This window comes from Hordeum vulgare, chromosome 2H (assembly GCF_904849725.1).
Source record: "Hordeum vulgare subsp. vulgare chromosome 2H, MorexV3_pseudomolecules_assembly, whole genome shotgun sequence".
NCBI classification, from domain to species: Eukaryota; Viridiplantae; Streptophyta; class Magnoliopsida; order Poales; family Poaceae; genus Hordeum; species Hordeum vulgare.
The window spans coordinates 471,430,384-471,457,826 of NC_058519.1; the positions used below are offsets into that span (position 1 = coordinate 471,430,384).

General features: G+C 43.0%; 2 long non-coding RNA genes across 2 annotated transcripts; both read left to right on the top strand.

Annotated features, from left to right (window-relative positions):
- Window positions 1–7,660: 7,660 nt before the first annotated feature.
- Window positions 7,661–8,384, top strand: LOC123430272. Its single transcript, XR_006622906.1, has 3 exons — window positions 7,661–7,713; window positions 7,918–7,987; window positions 8,293–8,384. It is a non-coding gene; the product is annotated as an uncharacterized LOC123430272 (long non-coding RNA).
- A 381-nt stretch (window positions 8,385–8,765) lies between these two features.
- LOC123430273 lies at window positions 8,766–9,189 on the top strand. The gene is made up of 2 exons (XR_006622907.1): window positions 8,766–8,840; window positions 8,983–9,189. It is a non-coding gene; the product is annotated as an uncharacterized LOC123430273 (long non-coding RNA).
- The last annotated feature ends 18,254 nt before the right edge of the window (window positions 9,190–27,443 follow it).

Sequence of the window (27,443 nt, forward strand, 5' to 3'; positions counted from 1 at the left end):
TACGGGGTCTCTCACATCAAGCATCCAAAGTAGTGGGCCGGCCCGCTAGTATATTTTTCCGAGACAATAGAGCAAAAAACAATTCCCTCGCAAGGCTAAAGCGTGGGATCTCCTTTTTTGGACGATGCACTACTAGCCACTGTGGCACCATCACCTTCATGTACAATATATGGGGCGCGTCCTACTTGAGGCGAGTCAAGACAGTTTTTGTCTGTTTTTCTTATCCTCCGCTTTTTTTCATTTGTGTATTCATTTTTTTTCATTTTCCTTTTTCTTTGGTTTATTTTTTTTCTTTCTGGTTTTTCAATTTTTGGTTTCTCTTTGTTTTTCACTTAAAATTCGTGTATATGTGATCAACATTTTCTAACATACATGTTCGACATTTTTTAAATACTTATTTTTCTCCAAATTTTTTTGGGGTTTTCCTTTTTCTTTTGTTTTTTCTTATGAGTTTTGGTTTTCAGTCTACATTTTCGTATATGTCCAAAACCAAATTTAGTTACAGACCAGCATTTTTCTATACACGTTCAACATTGTCCAAACGCCTATTGAATATTTTTAAAATAATTTCTCAAGAATATAATACTTATTCAAGATTTTTGAAATACTCATTCATCATTTTTAATGCTTATTCTACATTTTCAAATCGTTTATAAACATATTAAATACTTATTCAACATTTATCAAATATTTATTTTACATTCTTTAATTTCATATAAATCATTTCTAATACTTATTCGATATTGTTTAATGTATTTTTGAAATTTAAATTTTATTAATAGATATATATCTTAAATACTTTGAAGTGTAAACAAAACTAAAATTAGAAAGAAAACAAAAAAGTTTAAAGATACAAAAACAGAAAACAGGCTGGTATTACCATCGCATTTGGGCCGGGCCAAGTGGTGCTTATCTTAAACGAGGGCTTCGCGTCTGTCTCGCTTAATGCGAGATATAAGGCACCCTGCCGAAGAGGAGAGACGCATAGGGAGCTTCTACTTGTGGCATTGTGTGATAGGGAGTCACTCGGATACACGGGGTATGTTAAAGTTTTTGATCAATTTGCTCACAAATTCAAACAATGTTTCAGAATTTTGTAGAAATGTTCATAAATTTGAATAATTATTCTCAAAATAAAAAAGAAATGTTCATATTTCTTTTAACCGTTCGTTAATTTGAGAAAATGGTTGCGTTTTTAAAAAATGGTTCACATTTTTGAAAACAAATTATTTTAAAAACAGGTTTTTAGAAAAACATTTAGAAAAATAAAAATGTTTTAAAAATGCAAGAGCTACAGTCATCCTACAGTATTTTTTTTACTCACCTACAACATGTCCGTGCCGGTAGCTAGTTCTGAAAATGATGCCCTAGTTATGAGTCAATAAAGTTGTTTTGGTCTGTTGATTAGCATCACGCATGCGACCGTTGAAGGTCACGTGTTCAATACGGCGCGCACCTTTTTGAATTTTTGGACCCGTGCTAGAGTGCATACTCAATAACAGGCAGGCCAGGGTGGACTCCCCTATGCCTTTGCTCAGAAATACGTTGCGTCGCATAAGAGCTCTTGTGAAATAGAGAAATCATTAATTGAGAAATATAATTTTTCAAAGATCACTTCCATCTTTTAGTTTGGGACACATGGTGTATTGCATACGTTTTATTTGTCACAACGTTGGAGGGTTTTTTTTAGACACGTGTTTTCAAAATGTTTTATCTTCTAAACCATGCGTTCAAATCTCAAACCATTTTCATCATTGTTTTCTTGCATCGGGATCTTCAAAACTAGATACCATATTGATAGGTTTTAACAATAAAAAAACAGAAAATACATTTTTTTTCGTGTCTCCCGTGAAGGTAAAACTGTGCCTTTTGCGAAAAAAGCACGATGTTTTTCATGCCTCTCGCAGGGCAAAATCATACTTCTCGTGTAAGCAAAACCATATCTCTCACAATAAAAAATAGAAAACATTTGTTTCCCTTCCGAGAGGCACCACCGTGCTTCTCACAAACCGTGCCTCTTCTGAAGAATAAAAAAAGTGTTTTTTCCTTTTTGAGAGGTTTTCGTGAAAATAAAATCGTGCCTCCCGTAGAAAAATGTATGTTTGCTTCCAAAAGCTTAGTAAGACTGGTGAAAAACCGGAACACCAAGAAAAATTGAAAAACAATCTAAAAAGTCGAAAACGCGTGCGAAAAAAATTTAAAAAACAAAGAGAACGCTGAGAACGCGACACGTGACGGTGTCTGAGAACTCGTCGGGTGGCGGCGTGTGGGAGTAATTGTTCGGAGGCTTGTGAGGGAGTGCTCATCAACTTTTTTTAGAGACTCTCGCTAAGCTTTATTTATGTCACAATAATGTTTACAGGAATAAAAAAAAGAACATCAGGTTGACCTAACCAAACATGGCAGCCAAAACCCAAGTGATAATACATGCTTGGCGAGATTGTGTGCCATGGTATTCGAGATTCTAAACTCGTGGACAATATTACATGAAGATAAAGTTGTGGTACGTTCATTGATTTCATGTATAAGTGCTCCATACTCTGCTGAGGATCCATATTTAACTCCGTCCACCACAATCTTGCAGTCGGATGCAACATGAATCTTTTGCATATTCAAATATTCCGCTAGTGCTAAAGCCTCTCTAACTCCTTGCGGCTCAAGAGTTTCTGGATCGGCTAGATTTCTAGACTTAATGCAAGAAGCACCCATAAAACTGCCTTCTGAATCTCGACACACCACAGTCACAACTCCGTAGCCACCATTCCACGCAACCGCTACAACTGTATTGAGTTTTACATGTTTGACTCGTGGAGCTAACCACCATGTTGGTCGCAGTACAATACTCCTCTGCTGGACAGTCCTTGATTTGGCTAATATCTTGATGTTGTTCAAAAAGATTTGATGAAAAAGTGAGTTGACAGTGAACTCTGAAATATAACCTTGTGGATTGCTTTTCTTCTAGCTTTCCAGATTGCCCACATGGTCACCATCGTCTCACTGAAAAGCTCGTGAGACAGCGTCCCGTTCATTATGAAAAAACAGTCCCTTGCATTCAGATCTTGGCTTTCACATATATGTTCAACCATATCTTTTGTAGCGAGGGACCGTACACTTGGTGCCAACATATGTTCAATCAAAGCATGCTTCTAATCGTCTTCTAATGAGCATATAGCGCAAACGAAATGCTCATCAACTAGTTGCTCCCGTAAAATAGCCCTTAAATACAACGCTAGGATTTAAGGACCAACAATGTATTGCCCACCACGGCCTTCTTGTTCTTGGCATGTTATCTTCGGCCTTTACAACTAGCAAGGCCCGTTAAGGAATATGACACATTGCTGCACCTGCAACACGAGCTCCTACCTCCCGCATTCTGTGGCAGGGAGTTGCTCGCACGAACAGGGAGGGCGCCCGATTGGGCCGGCCCAGCTATCTTTTTTTCATTTTTTGTTTATTTCCTTTCTTTTTTTTCATTTTTGGACCATTTTTCTTTCCTTTTTCGTTTTCTTTTCGAATATGAAGAATTTTTTTGAAAATCCAGAATAATTTACAATTTTTTTTAATTTATGAACAATGATTGATAAATGATATTTTTTGAAATTTGGAATATTTTTTGAAATTTGGAATATTTTTTAAATTTAAGAACAATTTTCAAACATGAACTTAGTTGAAATTGAACTAACTTTTGATATTTTGAACACTTTTTGGAAATATCAAACCTTTTCTTCAAATACCGAACATTTTTTGAAAATCCCAAACATTTTGAAGTTATGAATGATCTTGAAAAACGACAACTATTGAAAATATATAATATATTTTTAAAAAAACAAAAAAATCGAATTTCAAAAACATATTTGGAAAATTCAGACCATTTTTGAAAATCCAAAACATTTTCTAAATCTATTTTTTAATATTTGAAACATTATTAAAAGCAAGATCATTTTCAAAATTTAAATACAAACTTAGTTTAGAAACTAAACAGAATGTAGATATTTAGGACATATTTTGAAAATACATACATTGTTTTAAAATACTAAACATTTTTTTAAATCTCAGACATTTTTTAAAGTTATGATTCTTTTTAAAAAACAGCAACTATTTAAAATTTAAAACTTTTTTTGAATTCAGAGAATAATTTTTGAACACGAACGTATTTGAAAAATATAAAATAAACCTGGAGAAAAATAAAAAAAGAAACGGAGAACAAAAAAAGAAAAAAGTAACAGAAACATAAAAACGAAAACAAACAATAAAAATGAGAAATAAATTGGTTCAGGGAACCTCCTAGATTGTTTCCAAAACCGACGAAGTAGACCGGTCCAAAATATTACGTGGCAGTATGTGAAACATCGACTACTTGCCGTAAAATGCGGTAAATAGAAGATTCCCTGCAACGGTGCTTAGGACCGAAGAACATGTTCACAAAACAAAAACATAAAACTGAACAGCATGTTTACCTGGGAGACGAGTCCCACATCAATAGCAGTGCTCCATTTGCTTGTTCGTCCCAACAAGATGGGTCGTACCAAAAGACGGTTCAGCTCCCTATTCAGGCATCACGTCCAATCCAAATAATTTTTTTATTTTTAAAACAGAATCAAAAGATTTACCTCATTTATTAAATAAAAAGAAAATAGAGTTTTACAATTGTCGTAACAAATACGGCATGGCAATAAGTCGCTACAAACAATAAGCCCTAATTTCTCAGCACTCGCCGCCATCCAAAGATTAGCCTCGGTGACAATGTTTTTGAGGAGGACTGACGGCGGCGCGTTCTTGTGTCGGAACACCCGTGTGTTTCTCTTATTTCAGATTGTCTAGGAGATGAGAATGGCAAGGACGGCCATGGCCTTCCTATAGATATTTCTCATGTGAGTTCTCTTATCCCATCATTTGAGGACGAATTCATCGAGGTGCGAGTCAGTAGTGTTCATGTATGCTAGCCCAAACCTTTGAATGACCAACCGCCAAAGTTAAATAGTGACATTTGATGAAAAGATGAATGCCCGTCTCTTGCTCCCACTTGCATAGTGGAGAATGTTCATAATTCGACTGTCCACGCCTCTTCAAACGTTCAACGATCCAAATCTGATTTTGCAAAGCCAACCATACAAAATTTTGACATTTGACCGTGCCCAAGCTTTCATGAATGAGAGAGTCAGCCCAAGGAATTGGCAAGGTCACATATGCAGTCTGCTTGAGCCATGCCTGGGGCTTCCTAGCTCTAGTAGACCCATCCTGGGTACACTGGACTGCACCCGGCCAAGCCATGCTTGATCTTGCTGATTTCCACTCAGCTCATTTGCAGCACCGAGCCTTGGAGCGCACCTCCTTTCCCGAGCCTTGAATGCAAGAACAAGCCCAGTTATTTCCTCGATCACACAGCAGGAAAAGAACTCGTCCCCGGCCTCGATCTCGAGACTAAAACACGAGACCGGAATCATTGCCACTGCTTAACCCCGGGTGAAACTCAAACACGTAGCATCATCCCGCCCCCCTCACGCGCGGTTCCTGAAAAGCATGCAGGAAATCATGGCGCTTCGTACGTCCTCTGCAAAGGAAGAGATTCTCTCCTACTCCCTTCGTTTTTAAATATAAGACCTTTTAAAAATTGTACTATAAATTACATACAGATGTACATAGACATATTTTAGAGTATAGATTCACTCATTTTGCTTCGTATGTAGTCTTCTAGTAAAATACCTAAAAGGCCTTATATTTGACTTCCTCCGTTCCTAAATATAAGTCTTTTAAAAGATTTTACTAGTGGACTACATACGGAACAAAATCAGTGAATGTACATTCTAAAATATGTTTATAAACATCCGTATGTAATTTCCTAGTAAAATCTTTAAAAAAGACTTATATTTAGAAACGGAGGGAGTATATGCCATCTCGTCCACGCCACGCACCTACAGTAGCGGCCATACATCAAAGCTCCCATCAACCATGCTGCATGCATGCATGCATGCATGCATGATGCAGCGCAGTGTCGGAGAGACCATGCTATGAAGTGAACGCGGGTGCTACGAGCAGTGACATTGAAGAACCTTTTCTTGGAGCTATAGAAGTATACCATCTCAGGAAATTGTCTAGAAGTACGTGAGAATCTCTTGTACCCGGACGGAAAAATACACCACTGCCAAGAACAAGAAGGAACATGGAGCGTGCGACGATGCCCCGGATGGGTCAAAACGTTTCCAACCATGTCTGCATTGCATTGCATTGCATTGCACACGAGACTCCGTAGCGCACACTGTCATCAGTGAGCACGCGACCACCAGATTTGCGGCTAAAAGTAGGAAATCTTGCAACGTGCCACAGCCTTGTATTCCCTTAATCCATTATACCTTTATTATTATCGGCTGTTGCAGCCGCGAGATATGTCAGGTCTGCGTATGCATAGTACAGTAGAAATCTCTCCTAATAATAAAGCGCGGAGCGCTTCTGTCGTCCGTCGCGGCCTTTTTACAAAAAAGTCCCTCCGTTTTGGAGGATTCAACCCGCAGTCCTGATTCAGTGGATATCTGAAAAAACGTTTCAGATTTGCAAGAAAGCCCCTACATCTGTAACATTTCCACTCGCGATCCTTTGTTTTATCTTATCCTTTTTCCAGCAGCGACAGAGATCCGGAGGGGCGACGGCGACGTGTAAAACTCCATAGCCGGAGCACCTCGTGCGTGTAGTTCCCATAGCCGGAGGATCCGGCGACGAGCACCGCCCACCTCGTCCCGACGCCGTCCTCCTCCTCCTGGGAGCCCCCGTCGCCGCGCGCCGTGGCGGGCTCCTCCTCCCCCGGCATCCGGATCACCGGGTCCCACCTCCCCTTCGAGGCGTCCGCCCCCGCCAACGCACACAGCAGCAGAAGCAACGCGAAGCACCACCGCGGAGCCATCCGTCAGCGCAGGCGAGGTCGCAGCAGCACCACTGTCTAGGAGCACCGCGCGGGGGAGCCGAAACGTACGGGCGAGAAGAGCGGCGCGGGGTGCAGGGTAAAGTAGGAGCTCCCCCTCCCCTCCCGATCCCAGCCGTCATCGGGCGAACGACCCCGGCAACGCTCGATCCGGTACTGCCCCGGCCGACGCCCTCGCCTCCCGATCCCAGCCGCCAAGAGGCGACCGAACCCAATAACCCTGGATCCGGCATTACGCCGGCCGCGAGTCGACGCGACGGCAGGCGGCGGAGCAACCTCGACGACGGAGGGCTGCGCTGGTCAGTCCATTATCCTCTCCATGCTTTCACTCCTCGGCTTATTTGCAGATAATCCAGTTCCAAAGCTGAAGCTGAAGGTGAATTGACTGCTCTGTTGCTTCTTTCCTAGGAAAATACACCCCTCGGTACAAGTGGTTTGAATCCGAGTTCCCCAAGGTGAACAGGAGGGAGACGCCATAGCTGATCGTTCTGATGCACGCCCCGTGGTACGACAGCTACAACTACCATTACATGGAAGGTGATAGCATGAGAGTGATGTACGAGCCGTGGTTTGTGAAGTACAAAGTCGATCTCGTGTTTGCAGGGCATGTTCACGCTTACGAACGGATGTCTACTGTCTCTTCAACCGCGCTAGGGGAACAGGTTTGTTTTTTTGCTGATGAATATCTGTACGAAATTCCCTTGTCACTTGTGTTGTGAAATTGATTTTTTGTTTGTTCTAGAGTTGATCTCATTAGAGGATCTTTTGCAAGCTTGCTCCCTTTGGGAGAAATTTGATGTGTATGTATATCATTTTCTTGATATAATTGCTGAAACCTTTAATTGTCAGAATATACTAATGCAACATGATATAAAAACAAGAGTAATCTGATCCCTAGATATGGTTCTGTAAAAAGAAAGAATATGTCTTTTCAGCTGGTTTGTCGCCAGCCATTCATTATGTTTTTGATGTTTTGCTTATAGATGTTGATTTGTAATAAGCAGCCCAGTAATGCTCCGGAAATTTGATAGTGGAGTGAAGGTGATCCAGACCAAGACGCATAGTGATGATGAGGTATGCCGTGGCAATGATAAGTCCAGATGTCATTTTAGATTTATACTGAATAGCATTGCATGACATAGGAGGAGTAAGCTAGCAGCCATACAAAACAGTGCCTTGATTTTGTGTCTAGACCTGGCAAATATGATTCCCACAATCATAGTTTTAACCAAAAGTATGAACGAATGGCTGGTTCTGTTTTTGTGTTGTTACTGGTATCTACATGTTTCCATGCACTCGTCGGCTTGTCGCCAGTTGTGTTGCACCTACCATCTTTAGTAGCATATAGTCACATACTAATCTCCCCCCGATAAAAATAGGTATTTGCAAGAATCTCATCACTCGCGCAAAAGCCGGATGCTCTTCTGAAAGGAATAAGCCCCAGCGACGCTGCATTTACACTGGGGATTGCTATAGTAGCATATAGTCGCATACTAATCTCCCCCGATAAAAATAGGTATTTGCAAGAATCTCATCACTCGCGCAAAAACTGGATGCTCTTCTGAAAGGAATAAGCCCGAGCGACGCTGCATTTATACTGGGGATTGCACCAGCTTTAGCAAAGGAGCATCTTCTAAATGCAGAAAACAAAGGTGTCCTGAGATTGCTCCTTTCAATCTCTCCCTAATAATAAAGCAAATACGGTTGCACCAGCTTTAGCGAAGGAGCATCTTCTAAATGCACAAAACAAAGGTGTCCTGAGATTGCTCCTTTCAAGTATTTTGCAAGACATGTATTTAGTTCCAGGCTGAATGAACTAACCAATATAAAGCAAATTCTCAGGTCTCCTCGGCAGGGATGTCAGCCCAGATGGATTCTGCTTCTACATCAATTTGTTTAACGAGATTGATCCCCAGAATATTTATTCGTGAGTAGACTCCCCTGCTTCACCCTCAAGTTTTTTTTGTTGAAACAATTTGTTGTTGTATTCCTAGGTTTTTCCATGTTATTTTCAGAGCATGCATATTGCATGAAAATGGTATGCGTTTTACTAACTGTATATTTTCGAGGCCAAAAACACATGGACTATACCACACTTGGATCTCTGTGGCAATGGCAGCACATTGACACAATTTTGATTCATGAAAAAGTGGAGTTCAGCTGACTGAACTTTGATGTGACTTTTTGCCTGAATGTTCCGCCGTGTTGTATCTTATTTACAAATTACAAGGCATAACGTTTTCATCATTTGGTTGATCAATGACTTCTGGTGTGCCGCATATGTAAGTTGAGTCGAGGATTTTGGATAGTTTTTTACTGAGCTACAAAAGAGTTTCAACAAAGGCATGTAATGGGGCAACATTTTTCTTTGCCAGTCATTATGTACTACAAGTCGAGAGTTAATATATCCTGATACGAAGCTACTGCAGAAGTCGATTCTCTATTCTGGCATTGTGTCAAATGCATCGTTGTATCCTGTTTAGGCCTGACTACATTACATGAACAACAGCCAAATAACTGAGCATTCTTAAAGTCGCTCTTGTGCTTTAGTATGTCACAAGGCGCTCATCCGCAGATCCACCTCCTGCTGTCGTCACGTTGCTCCCTGACCCCCCATGCCGCCCTTGAGGTCTGCCGTGCCAGCATCGACACGGGCATGCTCTTGGCCTTCAAAGCAAGGTGTTGTTCATGTTGTGCAATATACGTCGATGCAAGCGCTAGGGTGTGAGTGACGCTTCTAATCCAGTTTAGATATGAATTACTAGCTTGTAGTAGTATTGCTAAAACGATTTTTGGCGGCCATTTTCATCGACGATACTGCTTGTGTGCTCCGCCCTCTGTAAGCTATGAGCATTGATATAATTTTGAGTTATGTTACCGTACACCCGCTTTGCGTCCGTCCAGTCGTCGTCGTTTTTGCAGAAAGGTCCCTATGGTTTTTGATAATTTAATCCGCGGTCCCTTTTTAAGTGGATCTAAAAAACGTTTCGTTTTTACACAACAACCCCTACATTTGTAAGAATTCACCCTGCGGTCCTTTGTTTATCTTATCCACGCGAGGTGAGGCGCAGGAGACGTGCTGAGGCGGGGGGAGGGAGGACGGCTCGCCGTGGTTGGACTGGAGGAGGGAGGTCGCGGTGTTCGAGCTGAAGGAGGGAGGCCGCCTCCATCTGGCCGCTGTTGGCGCCGTGCTCGAGCGGGAGGAGGGAGGCCACCTCCATCTAGATGTCGGCGACGGCGTCCACGTGGAGGAGTTGTCCCCAATCGCCTGTCGTTTCCCCGCGCTGCACAAGATCGGCCATGGCCGCCTCGAGTTCGTCTGGAAGAAGATGCTCGCTCGCGTTGACCCCCTGCAGTTGTCCGTCAGTTGGGCCACGCTTGTGTAATCATCTCGGTTGACGCACTCGGGCTTCTCGGATCGAGCACCTTGAGCGATTTTGTGGTTTGATTCAAGAATTTGTGGCATACTATGGTAATTGCAATTGTGTTTTTGTGGTAATTGTGCAGCTTTATGATGCAGTTGGAGTTTGAACCAATGATACTGACGCCCATTGTCTATATGTAGGTGTGACATTTTCTCGATGTACCTATCCTCTCGATGAACATGTGCTATTGCTGGTGCTTTTGGTTGTGAAAAAACTTTCATTAGTTGGACACTTTCATTATAAAATGATCGCCTTACTATCATGTTGTCATAGCTGCATAAACATCTTCTTCAATAATATTTTCATGGTGCCATCTCTATACCGCCACTGAGTTTCAAAATCTCCACAATACTACTATAATTTTGAAGTTGTGGTTTATGTGGGATGTGGTGAAATAGGAAATCAAATGGCCGAGTTCTCATGGATTTCTTCCAATCGACAATGACATTAACCAATGAATGTGAAGAGTGAGCCTCTCCAAGGGTGGCCCTTCTCTTCTCCCCGAGATTGATGTGGATGTGGCATGCTTGCTCTTCACGTCTATGTGCTTGTTGTGTTTACTTGCATCTAACGAAAATTTGCACATTTAACTTTATCATAAAAATTTAGTAAAATCGGATATAAAAATGGTGTACAATGATACATGAATCGATTATGCTTTTTCTTTTACCCGATGCAACGCACGGGCATTTGTGCTAGTGTAGAATAATGCGTGGTCCTGTTACTACCTACCCGGTAAAGTGTAACACTATTGCCAGAAGGAAAGAAAAGTCCCATGATCAGGCGCAAGCGAGAGCATCGCTCTTATATTGAATCCTACGGTCCCATGGCCCTGTTTGGATCCCATCCCAGGGTTAGAGTTAGAGTTGTTTAGATTGAACTCATTTAACCCTCAAAAATCCAAACAGGGGTCCTGTTTGGATACTCTAACTCGGTTAGAGGTTAGAGTTAGATTCTAACTCTAGACTAACACTGAACTAACTCTAACAAAAAAGGTGTTTGGATGGGAGGGTTAGATTGTCAATAAATGCACTTTTTCCAATTATTTGGCTCCTTTATCTAGGATTTTGTGTGGTCGAGGGAGAGAGAAAAATAACTTTTTCTCGGCCCCACCTAACTCTAACCCAAAAAAGCACCTCTTGGGTGGGTTAGATTTTTTGGGTGGGTTAGATGCATCTAACCAACTCTAACCCACCCTGTTGGATTTTTGAGGGTTAGATGAGTTTAATCTAACCAACTCTAACTCTAACACTAGGATCCAAACATGGCCAGGGTGGGTTAGATGCATCTAACCCACCCCAAAAATCTAACCCATCCAAGAGGTGCTTTTTTGGGTTAGAGTTAGGTGGGGCCTAGAAAAAGTTACTTTTCTCTCTCCCTTCACCACACAAAATCCTAGATAAAGGAGCCAAATGATTGGAAAAAATGCATTTATTGGCAATCTAACCCTTCCATCCAAACACCTCTTTGGTTAGAGTTAGTTCGGGATTAGTCTAGAGTTAGAATCTAACTCTAACCTCTAACCGAGTTAGAGTATCCAAGCAGGGCCATGCGGGTGTTTCTTTATCCACGGACTAGACTAAAAAGTCCCTTTTAGTTCCTAGATAAAGAAATAAAAGGGACTTTTTCTTAAGGGACTACAAAAAAACTTTATTAGAGGGACTTTTTCCTTTAGTCCCTGGGACAAAAAAAGTCTAGTCCCTGAAAAAGAAACAACAGGTAGGGACTAAAAGAGACTTTTTAGTCTAGTCCCTGGATAAAGAAACGTTCCACCAACTCTTCCCAAATCATACTGTTTCAATCAGCACACTGTTTTTTACCACTACTACATGACAGCATAAGTTTAGACCAATTGCGCGAAGGCGGTAGCAGCAACCAGTGTATTCCAGCGGAAGCAAGCTAGTTCAGTGGTGGGTTTGCATGAAATACGCGAGAGTAAGCACGGTAAGTAAACATCACATCAATTATTGGGGCATGGCAACGGTGTCCATACCTTGGTGACACTACCTGTAGCTCAGCATCATCTGTCTCTAGCTAAGCCCAGCCCTACGGTTCAGCTCCGCGTCTCTCCATTCCATAACTGGTCAAAGCGTTTGCTCAAAAGCAACCTTATTTAGTTCATCCCTAGCTAGATTTCTCTAGACTGCTATTATGGCGTAGCTAATTGTTGCTTTTCTCCGAGATAACTTAGTTAATCACCTCGCATGTTTCTAAACATGGATACGTTATTATTTTGTGCGTGTAATGACAATTACAGAAAGGCAGGTAAGGATTTTTGACATTATTATTTTTTTGTTTGCCGACCAATCGCGACACCGATTCAACTGTCCAGTGTTTCCGGTGGCAGCATCGTTAAAGACGAGAACAGTTGGCATCTCGATTTCTAGGTTAGAGCAATTGCTCCCTGTTTTTCTGGGAGCATGGTGGAAGCAAGAAGACAACCGTCTCAGCCTTTCATGGATGTTCATACTGCTCCTACCCAGGTGCGCATGTTTCGCCGGTCATTCGTTGGCACCATCTTCCGTGTTCCGTACTTCTGAACCGTGTCCATGCGTTTCATATTCCATTCCATGCAAAATGCGGAGATGACAGTTAGAGGCTCAAAATTGCTAGTTCGAATTAACTCAGCAAGTCTTGAAAATGCAATGTTTGTTGTAAATGGGATACAAGTAAACCTCTTGGCATTGGAGTTCACTGTAGATGAAAGGAAAAGACTCAGTTGTCTCAGGTGCTAGTACTGAGACCCCATATCTCTAGTCTTAAATGGAGTTGGTATCCCGCTATTCAGGTTTATTTTTGCCTCATCTCTCATCATTTCTCTCACTGATTTATTTTTTCCTCACCTCACACCGTCCTCTTCGGGTTGGTTTTCTTATCCACATGTTTATTTTCCTCTTCGCTCTTTCCTTACAAATCAACATTTTACTAACATACAAAAATCTTCACTCTTTCCCTACAAACCAACATTTTACTAACATACAAAAAATTACGGATATAACTTACCCAAATCAACCGATCTCTTCCATCAGTATAATTTCCTTTACAAAACAAATAACGGATTTGAATGAAACAAATAACGAATTTTGTGGAAAAAAATAACGAATGTTAAGAAAACTAACATGTACATAATTGTGTACGTACTTAATTTTTGTGGAATAGTTTCAAAATTATAGAGCATAATGGACATTCGATTTTCAAGTAAACATACTACCTCTGTCACAGTTTAAAAAGCACGCACGTGTATCTAGGTTGTCAATTTAACTTATATAAAATATATTGTTTAATATAAAAAATATATCATTAGAAAATATAACATCTAAAGTTTTTAATGATATATTTTTTGTAATATATGTTTATCATTAAGTTGGTCAAATATGCGACCTAGTTACACCCGGACTTATAAACTGAGATGGAGGAAGTATCATGAAATCTCTACTATTAATGAGGAATTGAAGATTGTGCTAGTACGTGGTACATCAAACTCTCCCACCATCGATTAAATGCCATCTCCCCCGTGAACTTCTTCTCCTTGTACTATTATAATTGACTCATATTTTATTATTACATAAGATACGGTATTCTAACTTCTTCATAACTTATACCCCCATACAATCCATGGCATCACTAAAATAAATAAACTATACAAGCAAAAAACATAATCTGTCTAAAACAGAACAATCTGTAATGATATAATTAAGTAATTCTATAACTCCAAAAATTCTGAAACATTAGGATGATATGAGGAATTTGTATAACAATACTGTTTAAAAAATTAAGATTAAAAAGATGTTCTAGCAAAATGACAGAAATTCTGCACTAGATGTCAAAGTTTCTATTTTTACACCGTTTCAATTCTAGTATCATTCAAATCATCCCAAAGGCTTTACTTGGCACAAATACTAATTTAGACATAAAAACACAATCATGTTATCACACAAAAATAGAAAGTAAAAAAGAAAAAATAAGGTAACTATTGGGTTGCCTCCCAACTAGCGCTATTGTTTTACGCCCCTAGCTAGGCATAATGCATATGATTCAAGTTTGTCATCTTTGACACTCCACCCATAAGTAGCCCTGATGATAGATTAATAAGGTGGTTTGATTCTCTTTCTATGGAAGTATTTCATCCCTTTACCTAAACGCAACTCTGAAGATTGGGAGTTTGATGAAGGTAAGGAGTGAGGTATGAATCTTAAGTTCGATTGCGTTAAATCCTTTGTTGAAACAAATACTTTTGTGATTTTAGCGCTAAACATGGACTTGACTCTCAGATAGTAGCTTCATTATGTGAATCATTTGCTGCTCATATTAATCTCCCTAAAGAGAAGTGGTTTAAATATCATCCTCCCTTAGAAGTCAATGTGGTTAAACCCAATCCAGTTGAAGAGAAAGTCATTGCTTATAATGATCCTATTGTTCCTAGTGCTTACATTGAGAAACCACCTTTCCGTGTTAGAATAAAGGATCATTCTAAAGCTTCAACTGTGATACGTAGGGGCTACATTAGAACAACTTGCCACGCCCAAGATGCGACCCTATCCTCAATTTGGCACGAAGGCCTCGTCAGGGATAGAAGCGCATCTCGTCGTGTCGCAAGAATGGATATCGTTACAAGTACATGTACTGAAAAGATGAGATATAATAGAATTGGCTTACACTCGCACAAGCTACATCAGAGTCACATCAGTACATTACATAATCATCAAGAGTAAGAGCAGGGTTCGACTACGGACGAAAACAAACGAGAAAAATGAGAACGACGTCCATCCTTGCTATCCCAGGCTGCCTGCCTGGAACCCATCCTAGATCGATGAAGAATAAGAAGAAGAAGCAACTCCAAATGAACAATCAACGCGCTCGCGTCAAGTAATCTTTACCTGCACCTGCAACTGGTGTAGTAGTAATCTGTGAGCCTCAGGGGACTCAGCAATCTCATTTCCAAAGGTATCAAGACTAGCAAAGCTTAATGGGTGAGATTGCAGCAGCGGCTAAGCATATATTTGGTGGCTAACTTACGAGTACAAGAAATAAGAGGGGGAAGATCTACGCATAACGAACGTGAACTACTGATGATCAAATGAATGATCCTGAACACCTACCTACGTCACACATAACCCCACCGTGTCCTCGATCGGAGAAGGAACTCACGAAAGAGACAGTCACGGTTACGCACACAGTTGGCAAGTTTTATTTAAGATAACTTCAAGTTGTCTAGAACCAGTGTTAAACAAAGCTTCCACGTTGCCACATAACCGCGGGCACGGCTTTCCGAAAGATTTAACCCTGCAGGGGTGCTCCAACTAGTCCATCACAAATTACCACAAGCCGCATAGAAATCCTCAATCACGAAGCTCGCGATCTCGTCGGATTCCCTAGTGGAAAATCTCAACTCTGAGATTACCCGAAGCATCACCGGAATCCCGATGCACAAGATATCTCGTCAAAGGTAAAACTAATCCAGCAAGGCCGCCCGGCGTGTCGACAATCCCGATAGGAGCCGCGTATCTCGTTCTCAGGACACGGCGGATGGAACTAGCTACGGGTGCCAAACCTCGAGTTTCCCCGTGGTGGCCCCGCAGGCAGACCGTTTGGGACCAACACCATCAGTAGTGCCCCCCCTGTTTATGTAAAATTACTCCTCGGGTTCATGACGCCCTATGCATTTCAATATTAACAAAGTTATTATGTTGGGCAAATGTAGAACCAATGTTGGGCCTTGCCGGACCAGCTTTAATCTAAAACGAATTATCAAGGGGGTCCCCATAACAACCCCGATCGTCTTAGGAGCGCTCGTTTATGGAACATAACACCGGTAGCCGAAACTAAGGGGGCAAAGGTGGAACAAAACACCAGGCTAGAAAGGCCGAGCCTTCCACCTTTTACCAAGTATATAGGTGCATTAAATTAAATAGCATTAAATATGGTGATATGACAAGGAACCCATGTTTTCACATGGAAGCATCTGCACCTGCAACTAGCAACGCTAACAACATGGTAAGCAAGCAGTAACATAGCCAATCAGTGGTTTGCTAGGTCGAACAGGTTGAAGGTTATCATGGCATTGTTGAGAGGCTGATATTTAACAAGTGGTAGGTAACGAGACATAATCGATAGAAGCGGTACACTAGCATGGCAATGATAGTAATGGTATCTGGGGAAATGATCATCTTGCCTGAGATCCCGCTTGGAAAAAGAATGACTCCGTGAAGCAGACGAACCGACATAGTCGAACGGTCCTCACATCCGACATGCTTGCGGAACTCTATCGAGACGGAGGAAACCGAAACTAGCATCAACACACGATATACACCACACGATGCAAGACACACATGATGCATGAACGGTCTAATGCAAGGCATGACAATCACAACAATCAAACAGTACACATTAAGTGAAGCTCGATATGCACCAGGTTGCATATCGACGAAACTCCACATTTAATTGTTTAGTTCACTCCCGTTAATTTTCACGACAATATTTAAAATGTTGTTAACATGACACGGGGTGAAGCACAAATTAATCTACCTAGCTAGGCATTTTAAATGAGGCCGGAAACGTCATATAGCATCTCCGAAATGACCCCACGTGTTAAATCTTAATTCTGCCCAGATTTGTCCTAATCACATTTTAGGTTTGTCAAACGACAAAACAAAGTGGTTCACGTGATTCTACTCATCGTTCTGGTCCATTTACATATATGGCACATCTCCAATGGATCTACGGACAAATAGTTACGACCTAAACCGTTTTCAACACGCCGACACGTAAACCGATGCCAACAGGACACTAATCAGTTCTAATTATGCATGAGAGTTGGAAATTCTTGTTCTACGCGAAATCCTAGGCAAGTTACTTATTTATATCACTCTGATCCTATGCATGGTTTGAAATCTACGGGGGTTTGAAAACAATATGCAATTTTTCTGAAATCTAGCAAAATCCTAATGCAGCAAAAAAAATGACAGGGGAAACAATTATGGGGCAAAGCTGGGATTTGAACCCTAGACCCTTGGGTTGAATCCAGGGCACTAACCAGTTGGTCTAGCTCCTGTTGTGTGCACTAACAGGGCCTCGAAGTTAACTGAATCGAGGCAGAAACTAATCCTATGGAAAGGGAAAAAATTCAGATGCATCCGCGAGGACTTGAACCCACGATCTCCTGGAGAGAGACGAACGCGCTGACCAGTAGGCTACAAAGCAACTATTGATAAAAAACATGGGACTACGTTAGATGTATCGTACCCATGTGGTGTTCTGACGAAACTGAACTGAATCAGCAACATCTCTGTCTGCCAGATCGGGATTGCAGGGGGACCGACGACCATGGCGAGAATACGCAGAGAGGGGCCGTGGTTTTGACGGATCCGGGCATGGGGGATCCATTCCCTATGACGAGGGAGCTCGATTCGGTGGAGGGGACGCCGGTTCACAAGCTGCAAGCTCCATGGCGCAGCTTCCCTTGATAGAGGCGTAGATGCTCCTGTGGACAGAGAGAGAGAGAGACGAGGTGAGAGAGGGAAGAAGGAAGGGAGAAGTAGCAGGGGCGACCTGGGTGCCTGCCCGTCGGTGAAGCTCGCCGGCGGCTCACGGTGGGTTCCGATCTGCTGCTGACTGGAAAGAAACAAGCAAGAGGGAGAGGGATTAGAGGAGTAAGCTGAGGGAAGGAGGGGTCGTTAGGGAGGAGCGCTTGACAGAGGGGTGGCCTGGAGATGCGGGAGCTGCTGCTGCATCAGCGCTCCAGCGAGCGGCTGCAACTCGGCCGGGCGGGGCGATCCACCGGAGACGCGGAACGAGGGATCTCAAGGCGACGACCGAACGCTGACGAAAATCAAGGGCTGGGAGGACCATGGCCTCTCCTGTTACCTGAAGAAAGAAGTGAGAGAGAGAATCAGAGGGGAACCAGGGGAAGGGAGCAAGACGACAGGGAGAACGGGCGGCGCGGCACGAATTTTAAAACACCGACAGACGTCCGACGGTAGACCGAATACGGTGCCGCTACGGTCGACCGTTCGGGTACCATACGGACTTCGATCGCGACGAAATTCGACAGGCGGTCTAACTAAAACAAATTACGACCGCATGCCAAGTTTCACCTCGATCAGAGAAAGTTTTACGCACACTTTAAAAACAGGGTTTCGACGGTGCCGCGGGCGCGTGCGAGTGCGGTTGGACTCAGAACGGACGACGACGAGAACCGGCAACTACTAACGAATGCAAGTTTTGAAAGCTGGCGGCAACGGAGATGCCGATGCAATGCAGATGATACGCATGATGCGATGATGATGCGACAAATAAAAATAGACACACGACGAAAACGGAAAGAGAGGGGAATCTTCTGGAACGCCAGCATCGGGCTGTCACAACTCTCCTACACTACAAGAGGATCTCGCCCCGAGATCCAAGAATGAGAGGGGGAGAGGATGAGAAAGAACAAGAGGTAAAACTTAGTCGCTTCTTTGACAAACGAGTGAAACCAACGATCCTTGAAGGTTGCAAGGAGATGAGGAATGACATGAGGAAGAAGCAAGAATTCACGGAAAATTTCAGGAGCACTTCGGTAGGAAAATGGGACAAAAAATTCGATAAGAAGAGAGAATTAGACAATATTCACAACCAACAACTAAATATAACAAGGGAACACCATGATCTTGACAAAACAACATAATAGACCCAAAAGAGCAACATCACAATGCCTCCGGAACAAGAGAATATGAACTAGCTCATACGGAATAAAAGTATGAAGAGAAGAATGACAACTACTAACTCCAATGAACTTGGCAAGCATCCTTGCAAGAAGAATTGGACGAAGTTGTTGGAAAAACAACAACGAAAAGAACAAGATAGTAGTGGGCTTATGAAAATCATCTCAACATCTATGAGGTGACAACCACCCAGTAAAAGAAACAAGGATAGGTTGGGAGAAACAAGATATGAACCAATCTTACACCAAGAGGATACATTGAGAACTTGGATGAATGACAAGCACCATGATAGCAACAATCCATAGGAAAAGCTTTAGGTGAGGTCCAAACCAAGATGGCTCAATGAAGAAACCATGGGTTGCAAATATCTCATGAACATAGAATCAATGGATTTAATTATCCCATTCTTGAAAGGAAAACTCTTTGAGGCTCCTACACTAACAAGAATGCTATAATACCACCTCAAATGATAAAGAAAGAACAATTGCACATATGAATGCAAGAGAAAGGATACTTGAGAAAAGAATTGATATCATGAGCCACTCTGAAAGAAGGATTGAAATCACTATGAAACATGAATAAGAATTATGTTATGCTTATCCTTCATCAAGTTTAATTGATGACAAGCAACAAATTAAGCATATGACTTATTCTTCTTGAAAGAATCTTGAAGAGAGAGGTAGATATGCACCACATGAAGCATAAACGAAGGAAGCACCGGTAAGAATTCACAATTGAGTGGGAACACCACGAATTAATGGAGAACATGAGAATGAAGAGCTCATGAGCCACCTGAGAGAAAACTTGAACAAGGCACCGGATAATAGAGAGACGAACGAAGAGGCAACAATTAAGAAGAATTGAGGATGAAGTTGAAAGTTGAGAACAAAGAATCTTCTAAAATGATGGCCTTCGGAGGAACGAGAATGAAAACAACTCAGAAAAGCACCGGATAGCAAGAAAGGGATTACTCATGACTGACAACAATTAAGATGATGGCACAAAGCTGAAATGACAATCTTCACAAGAATGGAGCAAGACTGAGAATGATGACGAGAAACAACACCAAGGATAATGAGACACTCTGGAATAAAGAAGAATGAAATATTGAGCCAATATGAGAATTAATTCAAATAGATCTTGAAGAAGGGATATGACTGATGAAATCATACTTACATCATAGTTGAAAAGATTTAGAGATCTTCGGAAAAGATTACAAGAGCTAGATAAGATCCTGGGAAAACCTGTGGGTTATGGGCCCACTCAAAGAAAACACCGTTAGAAAAGATTGCTAGAAAGATTGATATTGCATCGGTATGAAGAGGACTAGATGAGGTTAGCACCTCGAAATAATTAAAGAATTGAGAACAAGAAACTTCTAGAATAAATTCAACGCTCTGGGTAGAATAGAGAGAAATGAAAACAAGAAAGCCTGATAAGAATCTCCAACATGGGGAAGAATTTACAAGGATGAAAAGGATATGATGAACACAGACGACTGAATTAAATTCGCCGGTAAGGATGACAAGAATGAACAAATATGACACGAATCTCCTCAGAATCCTCACAACGAATCACCGAGTAAGAGAGAAAAGAACAAATAGCGGAAGCACAAAGAAGAGAAAACTCTTCGATGAAAATTGACTCACTGAAGAAAAGGGCGGGAGGGCGGGGAAAAACAAAGACAACTTGAGACAGATGAGTTAACTCCGGAAAGAATTGAGAGAATGATCTGCAAAATTAGAGAGGATTGAATCCACTTGAAGAGAAACACACCGGTTAAAAAGGAATTAACATGACGACTCCGGTTGACAAGAATTGATAATACAATTGATTGAGCAAAGAATTTGCATTCTCACATAAAAATATGAGAACACCTCTTAGAAAGATCTGAAATCACCACTTGACATCGAAGCAACTGAATTACCATATTTCAACAAAGCAAAGGGTGCGACTTACAATTAGCAAGAACAAACTCATGAGAAAGATTTCGTCCGATATTTTTGTGGACAAGATCGCACGGGTGAAAAGGATCGAGATGGACCTAGAGGGGGGGGGGGGCGAATAGGTACAAATCCAAATTTTAATAATTACTTAGCAATTTTAGGCTAAAGTGCGGAATATGAGTGTAAGACTAATAATTGCTAAGACAAAGAGTAAGCTATTAGGAGTGAGGCAAGGCAAGCGGTAAACAATAATCAAATACAAGTATGTAATAAGGATTAACACAAGTAGAGAGTTAGGGTTAGGAATAACCGAAACTCCGAGAGAGACAAGGATGTATCCCGATGTTCACTTCCTTGGAGGGAAGCTACGTCATCGTTAGAGGGGCGGATGTTACCACGAAGGCACACCAACGCCACGAAGGCTCACCCTATTCTCCCTTTGAGATAACTCCACGAAGGCGTTTCTCAACCACTAGTGGTAAGCCTTGAGGTGGCTTCCAAACCTTCACAAACTTTCCGGGGGATATCACAATGGTTTGATTCCTCTCCGAAGACTCCTACCGCCTAGGAGTCTCCAACCTCCAAGAGTAACAAGACCACGGGGATTGCTCAAAACTTGCTCAAATCACAAATCACTTTGGTGGGAAGGAGGAGAGAGAGACAATCTATCTTTTGATTGGAACGACACTCAAAGGGTCTCACAAATGCTCTTGGGATCTAGGATTTGGTGTAGACAAGAGTGAGTGAGAGGAAAGGTGTTCTTGGGTGTATTCTAGCTGTGTTGAACGCCCTTTCACGAGGTGGGAGAAGAGTATTTATAGTGTGGGGGTGAAATCCATCCGTTGGAGGTGCAATAAGTCACAGAGGGTCCGGACGTCCGACACATGCCGGACGTCCGGGCGTCCGTGAGGGGCCGGACGTCCGACGGGGGTCGGTCGTCCGAGACCTGTAGGCACGACTGGAACTCTTCTGAATTCATCAGCGACCGGACGTCCGACAGGGGTCGGTCGTCCGAGGCCTGTAGATGCGCCTGAACATATTTGAATTCATCAGCTTACGGACGTCCGAAGTGGCCCGGAAATCCGTATTATACAGCACAATTTCTACTGGTGGTGGCTACCGGATTTCCGATGGGGGTCGGACGTCCGGCGCTCGGACGTCCGGAGGTAGCCGGATTTCCGAGATATAGAGCACACATTCTACTGGTGAAGACTTCCGGATTTCCGGAGCTTGGCCGGACGTCCGGCCCTCGGATGTCCGGAGGGAGCCGGATTTCCGAGTTATATGCCTCACAAACTTCTGGTGGCTGGCTGCGTATTTCCGAAGCAAGTCGGACGTCCGGCCCTCGGACGTCCGGAGGGAGCCGGATGTCCGAGGCAATTTGACAAGCATTGAGATGAAGACAGAGTGGATAGAATGTGGTGTTTGGTATGATAGTAGAGATGTAGTATGAGCAAGTTTATCGCAGAACCTCTGATCCCTTCTTAATAGTGCATGATCCCTATACTCAATATCAGTAAACTAAAAAGACTACTCTTCATCATCTCTTCTTAATCCCGAGCCTTCTCGAAATATAAATCACCAATCTTATGAGACAACCTTTCGCACATAAATCTCAATCTACTTAAAGTACTTGCCATCGTGAGATACACTCAACAAATAGGATTAGTTTCCTATGTATGTGTTGTCATTAACACCAAAAGACGATTAGGGGCATAGCATGCACTTTCAATCTCCCCTTTTTGGTAGTTGATGACAACATATACATAGGTATCAAAAAGATTAAACATACATTATAGTCTAGGAGATATTTAGTACGGAACTCCCCCTTAAGATATGCATGATAAAGAAATTGAAGCTCCAATGGATCAATATGGAAGGATAATAAATCATCATAAAAATAAGGAAGCAAGACATAATAGTCTATGATGATATCATAGCGAGTCACAACCATTCATAAGTAGCCATACATGAGTTTTATCCATTACATGAAATCTCCAAAGACTAAAAAATGACGATAATAAAAATTTAACTACGATACATTACTCCCCCTTTGGCACCAAGTACCAAAAAGGGAGCCGTAAACAACACCAATCAAACTCAAAGCTCATCACCATCATCATCAGCCAAGCCACTGCCCCCAACCTTGTCAAAGAACTCAGACCACTCAGGACCAGACGGGAAGCCAAAATCAGTAGGAGGAGCAGCAGGAGGGGCCTCATCATCACTCACATCAAGAGCGCCCGAGGCTCTCAGACGAGCCTTGAGGGCATTCTTGGAGGAAACTAGGCGGGAAACCACGTCATGGGTTTGACCACACTGAAAGGAGACAACCTTCATCAAAGCAGAATGAGCTTTGCCAAGGAACTTGGCAATGCGACCGAGAGGAGCGGAGCTAGATGAGGGGGTGGCGGCCCGTGCAGCAGTGCGGCGAGTGGATGTGGAGGAGGAAGGGGCTTTCTTGGGAGCAAAGTCATCCGCCATGTGAGCGGGAATGACCCACTTGCGATGGGTGTGAGTGGCAGCCACAAAGAAATCAGCAACGTGGTTAATAAGTGCCTGGATGAAAGGAGCGTGAGGAAAGGCTCGCTTGTACTGAAAGCTAGCAAGCCGAATGTCATGCAATAGGAAATGGGGCACATTGATTTTGCTCTTGGGGTTCTCGAACAAGTGATACATGATGTCGATACAATAGCCACTGCAAGAGCCCTTATCACCCATCTTGGGATAGATGGTGCGGATGAGACACTGAAAAATAATGAAGTAAGGGGAGCGCCAGATAGATACCTGGTTAAGGTCCTTCAGGCGCTCATCCGCATCAAGCTCACGGAGTGGCTTGAGAAGATGTCCACACACGTCAATAGTCTTAGGCGCATGGTTAGGATCATCCTTATGTATTTTGTAGCCGGAATTGGGGAAACCCAGTGCGGCAACAAAAGTGGCATAAGAGGCTTTGAAGCGAACGTCAGAGGTGATCCAGCTGACAGTGTTGTCGGAGCCAAAATAACATGTGGCATAGAACTGGTGAATCGCAGCAGCACTATAGTCACAATGAAAAGCAAACGGGGCGGCAAGCCCCGATGCCTCAATAAGCTCAATGGCACCCGTATATTTCGCCGGGTGCATGCGAATATGCTCAACATCAATAAAAAGATGATTAGATAACCCCTTAGGAACAATGACAATGGTAAAGATGTCCGCCTGGATGTTTGTGCGGAAACGTGAATCCATAGAATCACGAACGACCTCGTATTGATCTATGTCGCGGCGGAAAGTGAGATAGGAAGCTGCGCCCAGTGTGGTGAAATTTGTGATATCACGACCTAACGTGGCAGGAGGCTCAAGTGAGATGCGGCGAGCTTCACCTGCAGGCTGGGAGGAGGCGGTGGCGGCATGTAGGACGCCCTGCGAGTCCCGGGCTTTGGCTTGGACCTTCGAGTGACGTGCTCAGGAAGGTCCTCGGTGGCAAGCTCCTCCTCGAAGTTGGGGTCAGCACCATCATACGACGAGGGAGACGGCGAACGCCGGGCAGTCCGTTTGAAAGGATGGATTGGCTCATCCGAGTCCGACCCCGCGTTCATAGGGGTGCGGGAGGATGAGCCGGCCACGGTCTTCCGAGCGGTGTGCTTGGTCTTGCCCATGAAGCGCAACACCTACGCGGATGAAAAATCCCCAAATGAGGAACGAAACATGGAGATACATGGGAGAAATCAAATCCAACGCGGAGAGAGACGGAGGAGCGACCTGAGGTTGGATCCCGTGAAGAATACGGAGAAAGAGGTGAGGGATCCGCGGAGGAGATCGGCCCGATCTCGAGGATGGCGGCGTTGGGCAGGAGCTCCACGAGCAGCTCCTCGAACTGGCGGCGGCGGCTGGGGCAAAAGGGGCGCTGGGGGTTAGGGCAAAAGCCCAGCCCCGCGCCCAGCTTTATATAGAGGCCCCGAGGCGTCGGACGTCCGGAGGGAGCCGGACGTCCGGAGGTTGTTCTGGCGTCGAACGACCGACACTGGTCGGACGACCGGAGGAGGTTTTGCCGCCGGACGTCCGAGAAAGAGGAGAAGGGAGAGGCCAGTTCTGATAATTTTTGTTTTGATGATGATGACTTGCATGGTATTGCAAACAAAATATGAACACTGTTTTCCTAGAAGCATTGCGTACGTTGTAAGCTTAAAAGATAGAATTATGACTCACTCCCCCTAGATATATGCGCACATCAAGACATAACCATAAAGTGAGTGTATGTATGTGTGCAAGATTTCAAGATATGTTGTCAAGCTCCAAGATACCAAGTTCACGCCTAAGTTGACAGAACCTAGCTACGCTAAGTGGCTTGGTGAAAATGTCGGCTAACTGCATGTCGGTACCCACATGGGTAATATCAATGTCACCCTTTTGCACATGGTCTCTCAAGAAATGATACCTAATATAAATATGTTTTGTGCGAGGGTGATCAATTGGGTTCACGGAGATCTTTATGGCACTTTCATTATCACAGAGAAGAGGAACGTGTCGATATGTGATACCATAATCCTTTAGTGTTTGCCTCATCCATAACAATTGAGTAGCACAGCTTGCGGCTGCAATATATTCGGCCTCGGCCGTGGAGAGAGAAACACAGTTCTGCTTCTTCGAGGACCAACTTACCAACGAGCGTCCAAGAAACTGACATGCACCGGAAGTGGATTTCCGTCCCACTTTATCACCGGCCCAATCCGCATCAGAATACCCAATAAGATCAAACTTTGCATCCTTAGGGTACCATAAGCCTAACTTTGGGGTGTGAACAAGGTATCTAAGAATATGCTTAACCGCCGTGTGATGGATTTCCATAGGGGAAGCTTGAAACCTAGCACATATTCCTACACTTAACATGATGTCCGGTCTAGATGCGCAAAGATAAAGCAGCGAACCAATCATGGAGCGGTAAGTAGATGGGTCAAAAGGAATACCGTTTGAGTCTTCATTTAGAACTACATCGATGGCCATGGGTGTCTTCATTGGTTTAGCATTTGTCATATCAAATTTCTCAAGAATGTCCTTGAGATACTTAGTTTGAGACAAGAAAATCCCTTCTTGAAATTGTTGTATTTGAAAACCAATGAAGAACTTCAAGTCCGTGTTGAGTGACATCTCAAAGGTCTTGGTCTTGGAGGCCGCAAACTTCTTGCACAAATGGATGTTAGGAGAGCCAAAAATGATGTCATCTACATAGATTTGGCATAAGAACAAATCACCATTTTCCCTTTTAGTAAAAAGAGTGGGATCGATCATCCCCACCACAAAGCCATCATCGAGTAGGAACTTCTTAAGATGATCGTACCAAGCACGGGGTGCTTGTTTAAGACCATAAAGTGCCTTGTGAAGTTTATATACATGGTCTTTGTGATGAGGGTCAACAAACCCAGGTGGTTGTGATACATATACCTCTTCTTGTAGAGGACCGTTAAGAAAAGCACTTTTCACATCCATTTGATGCAAAGTAAAACCATTGAAAGCAGCATAGGCCAATAAAATGCGAATGGACTCAAGACGAGCAACAGGGGCGAAAGTTTCACCAAAGTCCAAACCTTCAACTTGAGAGTACCCCTGTGCTACTAACCTTGCCTTGTTGCGTAGGACAGTCCCGTTCTCATCTTCCTTGTTCTTGAAAATCCATTTAGTTCCGATGACATTATGTTCCTCAGTTGGTCGTTCTACCAATGAACATACTTCGTTGCGTGTAAAACTGTTTAGCTCCTCTTGCATAGCAAGTAGCCAGTCATTGTCACATAATGCATCCTGAACCCTGTGTGGCACGGTACTAGAGACAAACGAAAAGTGAGCACAAAAGTTTGTTAATTGTTTACGAGTTACTCTACCTTCCGACACGCCTGTGAGGATTTGATCAATATCAACACGACCGGCCACACGTGGCATGATGGCGGTCAATGTTTCACGAGGTTCAACTTCGTTTCCATCATCAACGTCCTCAACATATGGATCATTTTTGTGCGGGGGTAGATATTCCTCTTCCCGTTGCACCTGTTGAGGTTCATCATCAAACATACCCATACTTTGGTCTACCTCGTGAAGATCAACTTGTTCTTGAGTGTCATCAGGGTGAGAGACATGTTCTCCCACTTGATCCTCAACAACTGGCATGATGGGTATGTTAATATCTTGTGGAGGTACGGGCAGTGAACTGTCTTGAGGATGCGAGATACTCTCATCATCTTCATCATCATCATGGGGTCTTTGTTCCATAGGCAGAAGTGCACCTACACCCATGTTTAAGATATCTTGTGGGGAGTCTTCTTCACCTGCATCATTTAGATCAACTTGCTCCCCATGGGAGCGGTTAAATTCATCAAACGTCACGTCACAGGTTTCTATAACACATCCAGTGGATTTGTTGTAGACTCTGTAGGCGTGAGAGTTTGACCCATACCCAACAAAAATCCCTTCAGTTGTTTTGGAT